This window comes from Cervus elaphus, chromosome 3 (assembly GCF_910594005.1).
Source record: "Cervus elaphus chromosome 3, mCerEla1.1, whole genome shotgun sequence".
Lineage (NCBI taxonomy): Eukaryota > Metazoa > Chordata > Mammalia > Artiodactyla > Cervidae > Cervus > Cervus elaphus.
The window spans coordinates 14,205,601-14,219,738 of NC_057817.1; the positions used below are offsets into that span (position 1 = coordinate 14,205,601).

Consider the following 14,138-nt stretch of genomic DNA (forward strand, 5'->3'; position numbering starts at 1 on the left):
ATTTCCCCGTGCTATAAAGTAAGAGCTTATTTATCCATTGAAAGCATGTTATTTTACCACTAAATCCTTCAATTTTTAAAACTTAAGAATAAAAACATTCCCTTATATAATGATTGATTAATGATCAAGACCAAGATATTTAACATTTTACATACTTCCCTATACACACACATATGTCATTCTCTTGTGAAATATCTCAGTATTAATTTGATGTTTATGATAAGTTTCATCTATTACATTTTTGTCAGGAATATCACAGGAATCAGGAATATGACAGAAGGCATCACAAAATATCACAGAAGGTAAAAGGCATGTGATATTAATTTGATTATATAGTTAAAAGGTTATCTTCAAAGTTTATCTACTATGAAGTCACTGTATTTCCCTTTCCCCTTCATAATTAATACTTTGTGGGGAGTACTTTGAAATTATGTTAATGTCATTTTCTTAGCAAAATTGTACTCTCAATCACTTAAATACTCACTGATTTTTCTAATTCCATCACTATTTCTATTTTTTTAATTGTAGGAATGAATTTATTTGCTTCAAGCATACTAGTCAACAACTGTTTACAAACTTGAGAAAGAAAATCAATTCTAACCTTTCATTTAACAAGCAACTCTTACTTATTGAGCCCGACTGTATACACAGTGCTGAGAGGAACCAACTATCTACTGATGAGGCAGTTTTAAATTAATGTATCTATTTAACAAACTTCTATTTTGTGTGTCAGGCACTATACTTTAGGTCCTGGGTGATTAGTGAATAAAAAACAGACATGATTCTATCCTTTGAAGTTTTCTGTCTACTGAAGGAAATGGTTACTAAATGAACAGTCACAGACATAAATATAGAGCTTTATTTCAGTGAGAATGACACAGGGCAGATGCCTGGTGCAAGGAGGGTAATATAGTAGTGGGGCTGATTGCATTAGCAAGAATCCTTCCCTACTGAAAGGATGACTGATCTGAAATCTGAAGGAAAAGGGGGCATTAATTCTGGGTGGGAGAGGAAAGAGCATTTCAGGCAGGTGCATGGGCCCTGCAATTGGAGAAGGTGTGGTACTGTTGGAGAATTGAAAGGACAATGTATTTTAACCTAAAGGACAAAGGCAATCAGTCATCTATGATAAAGATCTAAATTCATTCTCTTGTAATATTTCAAGCTGCATTTTTAGTTTTGCTTTCATCCATCCATTCATTTCAGGCATTCAACAAATGATTATTGCATATTATTATTCTGTGGAGGCACTGTGTTAGGTACAGATACAGCAGTGAGTAAGTCCACAGACCCTGGTCCTAAAGATCTCACAGGAAAAGAGGAAAGGATGCCTAGGTACTATGAGATCACAGAGGAAAAGCATCCACCTTGGTTTCCTGTCACCTGTCTATAGCACTCCGTGCCTTTCTGGCATGCTTAGTAACCATTCTGTCTCCTACCACCTACAGCTACCTGTTTCTCTGCAACTTTGTACATAGAACTAATGGTTGTTTATTAAACATCTCTGTGCCAGGGATTTAGGTCTCAGTGTAGTGCAGGCAACCCTACAAGATGATTAAAACAATGGCAACTTATAGATTAAGCACCAGATTAAGAAACACACTCCTTTTTCTCTGTTTTTTATCTTTTGAGTAGTAACCACTGTCCATCTAGCTGCCCAAACCAGAAAACCAAAAGACATTTTTAACATCTCTCCCGCTATCTTACATCTATTAGATGCCATGTCCTATAAATTCCAGCTGCCTAACAGCCATAAAGTATGTCCCCACGTACCCATTCACACTGCCGCTAGTTTAACTTGGGCCATTATCATCTATCAGCAATGTTCCTGCCATAGCTGCTTAGTAAATATTCTGTGCTTCACATTGACATGAATATGGTAATCCTAAAGTACAGATTTGTACATCCTAAAGTAGAGGCCCTGATGCTGGAAAGAGTTAAGGCAGGAGAAGAAGGAGACAACAGAGGACAAGATGGTTGGATGGCATCACCGACTCAATGGACATGAGTTTCAGCAAGCTCCGGGAGATGGTGAAGGACAGGGAAGCCGAGTGTGCTGCAGTCCATGGGCTAGCTAGCAAAGAGTCAGACACGACTGAGCAACTGTATGACAACAAAGTACAGGCTTAATCATGCCAATGCCCTGCTTAACGTCCTAGAGTGGGTCTCCATGACTCTTAAAGGAAACAAGTCCAGGATGTTTAACTCAGCCTATAAGACACTTTTGGAGAAGGCAATGGCCCCCTCACTCCAGTACTCTTGCCTGGAAAATCCCATGGACGGAGGAGCCTGGTAGGTTGCAGTCCATGGGGTCGCTAAGAATTGGACACGACTGAGCAACTTCATTTTCATTTTTCATACACTGGAGAAGGAAATGGCAACCCACTCCAGTATTCTTGCCTGGAGAATCCCAGGGACGGGGAAGCCTGGTGGGCTCCAGTCCATGGGGTCGCACAGAGTCAGACACGACTGAAGTGACTTACATTACATTACATTATAGGACACTTTAGGCTACTATCTACCTCTTTACCTTCACTTCATCTAATCAGGATTTCACAGTCTACACCAGTAGCCTGAGTGAAGCTCGCCAAGTATGCCTTTGCCTCTGGACCATCACTTCCTCTATTTGTAAACAGGCTACTTCAAGGAATAACCCTTCCTTCTCTCCTGTCTGCATGGCACCATGGATTCCTGTTTTATTCAATGGACTTTAATTTCTTATTGTTATTTATATATTTTGATGTTCAAAATATCCTAGACTTTTAAGTTAATTTTAAATGCCTTTTAAAGGCATTCTAAATTGTTTGTAGTTCTTTTAAAATGGTAAAATTTAAAGATAGTGAAATATTCAAATTTTAAATGTACTTTTTTTTGACAAATGCATACACCTATGTAACCCACATCTCTATCAAGACATAGAATATTTTCATACCCTATAGGGTTCTCTCCAGCCCCTTCCCAGATGAGATAAATCAGAAATGTTATTTTAATTTTAATTAGAATTTTAATTTCAATACATTTTAATAACTAGCCTAACTGAAAAATTGTGAGTTGTTTTCAAAGATATAGGATAAAATGTCTGTTCATTTGTTTGATAGCACATGTAAAATATTTTGTTTACTACTGAAAAATATGCCGTTATTCAAGGTTTGACTTTAAGAACTAATTTTGTTTCTCTACAGATGAAACTACTGAAGCTGAGAGAGAATCCAGGCTTATCCAAGTTTACGAAGTTGCTTTGTACTATCAATAGGATTAAAGTTATATATTTTGACATATAACTTGAAAATTGTTTTAGTATCCTTTGTAAATAGAAGTCTAATTCAACTTTAGTTTTGAAAAGCAAAACAGAATGCAAGTTATCAGTTCAAGCTATGGCTTTCTAACAAGATCTCATTCATTTTCTCACCAATATACCACTGGACACAGAATAAGATAAAAACTTGTATTGCAAAAAGCCCAGATTGACAGATAATTTAATGAGAGAATATGAAAGAAACTGACGTACATTATAAAGCAGATTGAATTTATTAACTATAAGATCTGTTTATGCTTCAATACATGATAAACTCTGGGTTTGCTTCATGAAACAGAATGTGATAGGTGTTGCCAATTTATTACCAATTCTTCACTTCCTCTCTGTAATAGAATTAATTGATGCATGTTCCTAGTTGACTTTGCAGTAGGTAGCTCTCACTAGAATGGTCAAAGTATCTTTTTTTGCCCCATTTTTTTTTTTTTTAAACTTAGCCATGTAACATGCCTTGGCCAGTGAATGGACAGTTAACAACAGTGTGACACTTCTAAACCTAGATCTTATGAAATATACTGTTTTCACTTGTTCCTTTTATACTTCTACTAGTCCTCATGAGAAAGACATGTTCCAGGTACAAGGATGAAACAGACCTGAATCAGCACCACCCGGCTGACCAATGAATCAAGGAGCAAGGGAATTAAATGTTACTTTAAACCACTGAGATTCTGAGGTAGTTTGTTTCATAGAAAAACAGACTAATGTACAGAGATTACCTGGAAATATTGTACATGGTTGGGAGTCAATTCTTAACTCAGGAAAACAAAGTATTTCTTTCTATCCCTCAACAACTGTTAGGTGAAGATGGTGAACCTTCTGCAGTTATTTTCAGCTCTCATGGAAATGACTGCGCACACATGCAGAAACTTCAAATTAAAAAACAAAAATAACAAAACCAAACCCAGAAAAGCTTCTCATTTTGAATCAGCAATTGCTAAGTGGCAGGACTGACCACTGAGTAGTTCAACTGTAGCTCTGAAAAAGGACCCCCATACAAGTGAAGACTGATGAAGAAAAAATTCTTCATGCTTTCTCTTGGCAAATACTGTCTTTACTGATAATGAGTGAAAAGAAAAAAACACAAAACATATGGTCCTTGAGCAAAAAGTGCCACGGTTATGAGGAAAGATGTCAGGCAAAGCACTTGATAATCTATATTAAAAAAAAAAAAAATCTCAGAATATAATCTACTTCTAAATAGAAAAGAAGTTCTGTTTGATGAGCTCCATAATATACAATAATACAGAAAATATGGGAAAGAGGGAAAAGAAATTCACAAGAGGGAAGGAGGTTATAAAAGAAATAACACTACAGAATTGGATTAAAAGGCAACACAAATATACCTATATCTATGTATTTAGATAAATGGCAAAATTAAAATTAGGATAAATAATATTTAATGCTATGATGATTTTTTGGAAAGTATATACTACAAAGTTTTCATATTATTGAATGCTTCTGATTTTTGAAATTAGAGGTATTTTATTTAAAGATATTAACATTTTTATTTTAGATGATTATTTATTTGTTCTTTATAAAGTTAAAAATATTTTGGATGCTTATAACATTTTGCTTATAACTTTGGATGCTTATAACTTTTTATAAGCATAACTGAAAATATTAATAGTAAAAACATCTTTGAAACTCTCTCATTTAATGATAAATAAGGTTTTGATTAATCTTTTGATGAATAAAATATTTTTATTCTGATTATTTCTTAAGATTACATTCCAGAAATTGGATATTTTGACCAGAGATTCTTACGTTTAGAGATACTATTTGACTTCAAAAAATTTACTCATATTCCTCATAATATCCTTCCTCCTTCTCAGATACTGACAAATTACTCTCTGCAATGGTTCCGCCAATTTCCATTCTCATAAACAATGAAATTTGTTAGGCTGTAGCCAGTACTGAGAATTTTAATTCTTTAAACTTCAGGAATTTGATGGAATTATAGTAATGTAAGGATCTTGTCTGGAACTTGACAAGGAGAAGCTCTCTTATATGGTGGAACAAGATGGCCATATAAGCCTTAGTAGCCAGGGTTCCCTATGGGGGCAAAATAAATCTAACACAAAGAGACATAATCTAAATTCTGATGTCATCACTAGAATTACAGTATTTCATATTACTTCGAGTAATATCTTGGGTTATTTTATTTACATGTCAATGAATCTTTTTCTGTGTGTGCTTAAAGTAGTTTGAGTCGGATTTCTGTAGTATACAACAGAATGATGTCTCCTAACACATTGGTAAATGGTTACTATTTTTTATACTCAATTTGGGTATTTTTTCTGTAATTGCAACTTGATATTGGCATTATCAATTGTGCTAAATATATATATTTGCAGTCCAAGTTTTCAGAGTTTTTATCACCAATAGCATTTAACACCTTTTGTTCTCAACATTGTTTTTGAAAACATTGAAGTTGCCTTTTGTTTTCAGTAAAAACTTCAATCTGATACCCATATATTGGAATTTTAAAATATATTTTGCTGTTCTTATAAATTATGCATATATGGCATGGCTGTCTAATAATAAAATATATGTGAATTTTACTTTATTTTTTCCTGCTTTTTACATGCAAAATAAGAATGAATTATAAACTTAGCCTCTAAAGAGCAGAATTATTCTGTTTCCTTAAACAATAAACTTACCCTGTCATTTCCATTGAATTCCTTTTTTTGTTGTAAACAATCCTATTATTTATCTCGGAAAATTCTGAAATATTTTCCATCTGAAATAAAATTTGCTTTTGTTTGTTAAGGAGACATTGGAAACTTAAGGAAAGTCTTAGAAACATTATCCTATATGTGAGATGTTTTGTGCATTTTATTTAGCTATTTCTGTTTCTTTATACAAAAAATTATTTTGTGATGATATTTCAGAGCTCACTGATTCCATTTTGACCTTGGCTATATTTGTACATTTCAGTCATTTTTATATTCTATTTTTGCACATTCTTTCAAATTTAATTCCAACATACATTCATCTCTGCCCAGCATGCTTAGAATCTTTGCCTATAACGGTCTACTTGTTTTTACTTTATTAAAAAGTTTTCCCTAAATCTTAAGCTCTCCTCTTTCTTAGACATACAAACTTTTAGGCTCAACAGAGCATAAGAAGAGTGTGAAATTTTAATCACTTTTCATTTTCACTTTTCATAGATCAGGGGTCAGCAAATTTTTTTTCTGTTACAGGCCAAATAATGATACTGTAGGTTTTGCTAGCCATAGGGTCTGTCACAGTTAGTAATTTGTGCTGTTGTAAAAGTAAAAACAGCCATAGATGACATGTGAATAAATGCGTTGCTGTGTACCAATAAACCTATCTATAAAAAAAAAAAAAAGGCATGATCAGGATTGGCCCATTAGCTGTACTTTTCTAACCCCTGTTATAGATAGGTAATTTTCTCATTGGCAATGAACTTTGGAAACAAACAAGAGGAAAACACTATGTTTCAATAATTGCAATATTTGTAGACTTCAAGTGTCTATAACTACAATTCTTGTCCTTAAGACATATGGAATAGTTTGACAATTTTTGCAAAGACAAAGACATGCAGTGTATTCAATCTTATCAATATAAAAATATATACTTCACTTTGATTTCTAGGTCTAGAAATTTTTATAAAACTAATTTCTGAAAAATATAAAGAGATAACTTTAGATATAAGCAGTAGGGATATATGAGAGAGAAGTTAGGTGAAAAACAGCTAAATTCACTGCAAACTTGAAAATTGGAACTGCTATAGGTATACTATTTTTCCCCTCTTCAAATGGTTATTCATGAGAATCAGGCTGAAGGTAAAAAGGTACAAAACAGAAAGAAACGTGGTCAGTCCCCCACCTGTTGATCTGTTGATCCAAGTCAGTGGGTCAGAGAACACCAAGAGGTGGCCAGACAGGGTATCTTTCTCTTGTTCCTAATCTTAGAGTAAAATCTCTTAGTTTTTCACTGTTGAGGAAGATGGTATCTGTGGACTTATTGTTTGTAGACCTTTTTACGTTTACATGCACAATACAATGAAATATTAATATAATGATAATATTAATAATGATAATAAGAGGAGGAATAGGAGAAACTAAAGTATTATTCAACATTTAAAAGGAAGGAAATTCTGCTATTTGTAACAGCATGGATGGACCTGGAGGGTATTATACTAAGTGAAATAATCAGACACAGAGGGACACCATAATCTTACTTATATGTAGAATCTGCTTCTTTCAGAAGCAGAGATTAGAATCATGGCTGCCAGGGGCTGTGGGGAGGGTTTCTGGGGAGGTGATGGTCACAGGGTACAAGTTTCAGTTGTGCAAGATAAATAGTTAATGATAATGTTGTTTTGTACATGTAGAATGGGTGTTTTAAGAGCATAGATCTTTCTTATGTTAAGTGTTCTTACCACACAGAAACAATAGAGAGGATGATGATAAAGGGAATAGGAGAAATTTTTGGCAGGTGATGTGTGTTTATGGCCTTGATGGTGGTGATGACTTTATGGTCATATCCTTATCCCTGGGCTTCCCTGGTAGCTCAGATGGTAAAGAGTCTGCCTACAATGAAGGAGACCCAGGTGTGATCCCTGGGCCAGGAAGATCCCCTGGAGAAGGAAATGGCAACCTACTCCAGTATTCTTGCCTGGAAAAATCACATGGACAGAAGAGCTGCGAAGAGTTGGACACGACTGAGCCACTAGCGCATACACACACCCTTATCCACAAAGTCATTGACTGTGTGCATTAACTGTACATTCAGCATTTTACCTGTGTAATACCTCAATGGTATCTCAGTAAACTGGTTTAAAACCCCTCTTATTTGTACATGAGTTATAAGCATAAGGATTGAACGTGATACCTACTACTATATGCTAAGAGAAAAAGGAAGTCGATCGTAAATTACAGACCACTTTAAAAAAAAAAAAAAAGAAAGTTCTTCCAGGGAAAGATGACATTTTAGAAAGATATAATACCCTACATTCTTAAAATTACAGAAAATAATACATCCTTTGATTCCATAAAATATTTTTCAAAAAAAATTAGTGCCATAATAAGATCAAGAACAGAAACCAGTGCTCATCAAACTGTAGATTACAACATCCTCATTTTCAAAATGAGCACACACTAGAAGCAAAGAGACATGTATGGCCAGCAAAGTCAAATTTACAGATGACAGACTTGAGGAAAATATTATAATAGAAAATTTAAAAGATCAACAGAAATTCTTGATTAAATAACTATGACATTCAGAGAATGTCTGACATAAATATAATTGTGTCCCTGGGGAAAAAAAGTACAAACAGAACAGGAATAACATTGAAAAATAAAGGAATAATTGTTTTGCATGAAAGAGGGCCTTCAACTGTTGTTTAAAAGTTCAGAGCTTAGCCAGTGATAAACTGATAAAGAACACAAAACAGCAAAGCATATCTTGGTGAAGTTGCTAAAATTCAAGTGCAAAGAAAGAACCTTACAAGCATTGAGCTAAGTAAAACAAGTCAGATATAGACAAAAAACATTTTTGACTACAACCTCCTCCAGGAGCAGTAGAAAAGTGCCAGAAAATTATTTAAAATATTTGCTACAGAAGTAGTTCTCAAAGTGATGTCTGAGTTCCTTAGGGGCCTGTAAAAACTTTTTATAAATCAAAACTAATTTCACAAAAGTACTGAGATGTCATTTGCTATTTTATCTTTCATTTTCTAAAAATGTATAATGGAGTTTTCTTGAGACTCTATGATGTGTGATATTCCAAGAGATGGAAGCAGATATGAGATTCTATTCATTTTCTATTAAGCTGAATGTTGGACAGATTTGCAAGAACATGAAACAATGAGGTTGGAAAAGATGACTGATATGATTTCAATCTTCTTAAATTTATTAAGACTTGTTTTGCAGTCTAACATATGATCCATTAATAACCTTGAGCTAGATATTTCAACTTTCTAAAATACTTGTAATGTAGGCAGTGTGCTATGATTTTATAATTCCCAACACCACCTTCTTTGTCACTCTACTGGGAGTTCCCTCTCTTGGTCGCACTATCAGAATTTCCCGTCCCCTTTTGTACTTCCTTCTTTTCTAGAGCCTTCTAAAAGTGAGGGCTTCAGCAAATTCATTCATTTCCTCTTTTAGTTATATTTGCATTTCAAATCAGAAGTTCTGTAGAGATTTACGCTTGCCCCTCTTCCATACCATAAACTGGAAATATGGAAGAGAATACTTTAAAAAGTAGAGGCCATATTCTGGATAGTTTTAATATTTACTATACAGCAAGTATTCTACATACTAGGAATATAAATGAGATGGCAAAAGTGTAACATAGAAGAAAAGACACCAAACAGAGTAGGCTAAGATAGACGTTAGATACCTATATAGAAATAAGTGAAGCTTATAATTGGGGGTTTGTGAGGTTTCTCAGAGACTCAAACCATGAAATAATATGTTCTGATTTCTAACAATAACAAGAATGCATTTCATCCCAAGGAAGGGAAACATTAAAATTGTCTAATATTTAGCATCTCCAGAGGTTTTTATAATATATGCCTGATATTCCAATGAAATACTCCTAACCTGTTGATTCATTCCACGAGAACATGAAATATTCAAAGAGTATCAGAAAAAATAGAATAAAACAGGATGCAATCCTTATTGTCAAGAATATCTCAATTATCTTTACATTTCAAATTCAATTTACTCTTATAGATCTAATGTTTCTGTTAGAGATCAAATGTGTCTGATGTTGAGTTTTCTCAACTTGAATTTTCTTTCTTGTTCACTTTGCTAGAACTGACTCCATAGCTATCTTTTCCAGAGTACCATAAGCTGCTTTTTATTTAAAAATAGCCCTCCTCCTCTTATATATATTCTCATCATGAGTTTTTGTTTTTTGTTTTTTTTTTTTTTTTGAGTTTTAAAGACAGTAAAACCAGGCTCAAATTCCAGATTTGTCAGTGACAGTCTTGGAAAACATGGACAAAGCCTTAATTATTTGAAATATCCATATTTTATATGTAAATAAAATTTTATATTCTATGTAAATTCTCGGCACAACGCACAGTACATAGTACACATAACAGGGAATACAACTGTAGATGTGTAGTTTGTTCTCTCACCAGGGCAAGATGGAAAATGTTCTCTGCCTTCACAACTTTCTCAGTTATTAGCAATCTATGTGGTATGGAGGGCAACTCCTGTCAAGTTTTCCCCGTTCGAAATGAAACATACGGGAGGAATATGCTATTTGATTCTGCCTAATCGTGTATTCTCCCAACATTTTTTATATTATATCTGGAGCTCAACTTTTAAAATCTGAGCCAAAAATTTGTTGCTATAACCATACACTCTGATTTTGCCATTCAAAGATGCCTATTACAAAGAATGGTGGTCTCATGCATGAACTGAAGAGGGCAGATAAACTTCTCAATAAAATGTCACAAAAATCAGATGAAACTTCACAATATCATCTCCCTTCCTCAAAAGGTCATTTGCTCCCTTGAAACTTTCTTTAACTTAGATTTCTAGTATTTTCCTCCCATGTTAAACACAAGTCTATTTTAGAATAGTCTTCACAGATATTTACAACACTGTCTCACCTCCCAGAGGAAATGCAAAGTACACAGTTTGTGAGCTGACATACAGGCATTTGGCATCTTGTTAAAAATGCTGATTTGATTTGTGGAAATTTTTTATTTCTACAGGAACCATACGTCAAGTAAATAAAAAGTTAAAAATGTTTTCAATATCACATGGATTTGACCATGTAAGGTGAAAATAAAACTAGAAGGTTTATTAATTATTGGTGCTTAGGATGGCATATGCCTCCTTTAGCCTGAAATAAGATCAGGACATTTGCCCTGAGACATCATCAAGTGACTTTCTGAAAAAGTATAAAAGTCTTATTTTTCTATCAGCTTCATTTTATAATTTTATGAAAGACTATCAAATTTTACTCATGATATTTTAAAACTTATTTAGTAATCCCAGTACAACTTTATGTTAATGCACAGTTTTACTAGGAATTGAAGTTGGACTCATAGGAGTATAATTTCCAAGGGCATATGTCATGGTACTTCATAAGTTATTTTATTCTTTCAACCTTACTTTATTGGCCTTTTTAATATATTGGCTGTATTACACTATGAGATTCACAGTAGATCCTAAGTCCTCACAAAGACCCTGTGTTTATATTTACTGTGCTCTAATTCAAGCTGCAAAACATCTTAAAGGTCCTGGAGTTCAAATGACAATGTGAAATTTTCAAGATTATTTTAGAAGGCAACTAATGTTACTGTAGTGTAGAACGGCAGTTAGAAATAGACATTACCGTACATTTTTAAATTATTATAGATCAGTTCCATAATGACTTATCCACATTTACAAAACCACAGAGCTCTAAAACTGAAGGAATTTTTTTTGTTTGTTTGATGCCAAAACTCACTGATCAGCTAAATCTGACACAAATAGAAGTGAAGCTATTCGTAATTTTTATTTATCCCACTTAGTCTGAATAGCTATATGGTTTGCTATAGATTTGTCAATATGGCAACAGAGTATTACCCTAGACTCTGATGAATATTATTAATACATAGTAAATGATATACATGTCATAATAAGTTTTTTAAAAGCGCAGTATAATATAAAAGAATAACACATGTATATTAGATTGCTAGGGCTATCATAACAAAATACTATAGGCTGGGTGGCTCAAACAACCTAATATTTTCTTACAGTTCTAGAAGTTAGAAGATCAAGGTGTTGGCAGATTTGGTTTCTTCTGAGACCTCTAAAGATTATAGGGCCTCAATATATAAATTTACAGGGGGCACCATTCAGTCTATAACAATATGAAGAGTTTAGTAAAATTTTCACGCACAGCTACACCATTGCCAGCACCACAGAAACCCTTCTTATTTTCCCTTCCTGCCACTACCCCTATACCATCAAGGGAAATCTATGCTAATTTCTATTTGCATAGATTGAGCATTTTCCTCTTGTATTGTATATGAATGGAATCATATATCACATGCTCTTTCATCTACAGCTTCTTTCAATTCACTTCATCTATCATGCTTTGTATCATTATAGATAATTCACTCATTCTGTTGAACAATAAATTGTGTTGCTAAATCAATTTATCTGTTCTATCACTAATGGACATTTGGATAATTTCCAGTTTTGAGCTACCACAAATAACACTGCTATGAGCTTCCTTTCACATGTCTTTTAATGAACATTATAGAGTAGTGAGATGGCTTGTCATAAAGTATGATTATGTTGAGCTGTTGTAAGTCTGCTTTGCCATGTTCCAAAGTTGCAAGACCAGCTGAAACTACCATTTGAAAATTTTCATGCAAGTGATGTCTGTTTCATAAAGGCAGATACTCTAATTTAGAATCAATATAGGAAATCAAAGATAGCTCAGGAAAAGCATTAGAGAGAAAATGGGAGCCTCCACAATATTAAGATATGACACATACATCAGGGAAGTGTGCAAAGTACTACTGTACCAATACAAAGAATTAAAGGATAAAAATGAACATGGCTGTGTTTCATAATCATTTTTCTTAACTGAGAATAATAGATACTGGTTTCAAATGATTAGGGATCAGAAATGGAACTAAGAACTTCTTGATTCAAGGAGCTGTGATTAGACCATGTAACTAAGTACCAAGGAAAGTTTTGAAGCAATCTTCCTTCTAGCATGAAATGATTTTTAAAATTAAATTATTAATTTTATAATTAAAATATAATAAAATTATTATAATTTTACAACAATGTAAAATTATATCTGGGCATCTCTTACAAACTCAAATTCCTTATTATCTTCTTCAAAGAATGGTCATGACAATGAGTGTGCCTATCAACTCCCCCATTTGCTTTCAATCCGTTTCTTGAACTTGTCCTAACTTAATTTTCATTGATGGGCACTGAATCCTTCAAATTCTCTAAGGATCATTTACCAAGAGGTTTCTAGGTGCGTTTGGCCAATAGAAACACAACAAGGAGTTTGGGGGATCTGAGGAGGGAAAATAGCCGGTACTTCCTGCTTCTCCTCCTTTTTTCCAGCCCTCCTCAAGCAGCCTCCACCATAATTCCAGTTTCCACTAGCTGGCCCTGACTCTGGTCACACCATCTCCCGCTCTGGCTTCTCCAAATCCAAAGAGATTGTGGTCTCTTGCTGTTAATTATTTTTGGTTGCCTCACCATCCTTCAGCTTTCCAGCACATCTATCTCTTTGTAATTAATTCATCCTATTGAGCTACTTAGGATGGGCTGTTTTGCTAATTAAGCCTTTACTAATAAAGACCTAGTACCAGGAATAGTTCCACAAGAGATTTTCAACATGGGATTTGGAGATTGGATTTCTCTCCTCTTGGAGCTTGATCACATAAGAGCTTTTTTCCTAACGGAAAATGCAATGCTATTATCTATGGCTTGCCACATATTATTACTTTTAGTTATTTAAGATTAAATGTCAATATGGGGAAAAGCTTTGAGGTGTCAAGTATCTGTTGGCTGCTTCTGACAATTGTGAAGACCTTAAAAAGGATAAAGATAAACCCAGAATTTCACCTCAAGAAATTGGAGAACAACAGAGACTTTCCACTGTGGCCTTAAAGAAGTATCTTTTTTTAGTTTGTCACTGTTAGGCAGGTAAGACTCAAAGTCTGACACACCACTAAATTAGGCTGATCATGGAATTAAAACCTAACTCAAAAATGCTCACCTTTGCCATGATTTTTGTGTTAAAATTTGGGCACTGCCATGGAAGGAGCCCAAAGATTTGGATGTGAAACCCTGAGAAGATAGACAAGTCTAAA

The 14,138-nt window shown here is 34.1% G+C and overlaps 1 long non-coding RNA gene across 1 annotated transcript; it reads left to right on the top strand.

Annotated features, from left to right (window-relative positions):
* The first annotated feature begins 263 nt into the window (after positions 1-263).
* LOC122679796 lies at positions 264-12,961 on the top strand. Its single transcript, XR_006336549.1, has 3 exons — positions 264-302; positions 3,183-3,297; positions 12,899-12,961. It is a non-coding gene; the product is annotated as an uncharacterized LOC122679796 (long non-coding RNA).
* The last annotated feature ends 1,177 nt before the right edge of the window (positions 12,962-14,138 follow it).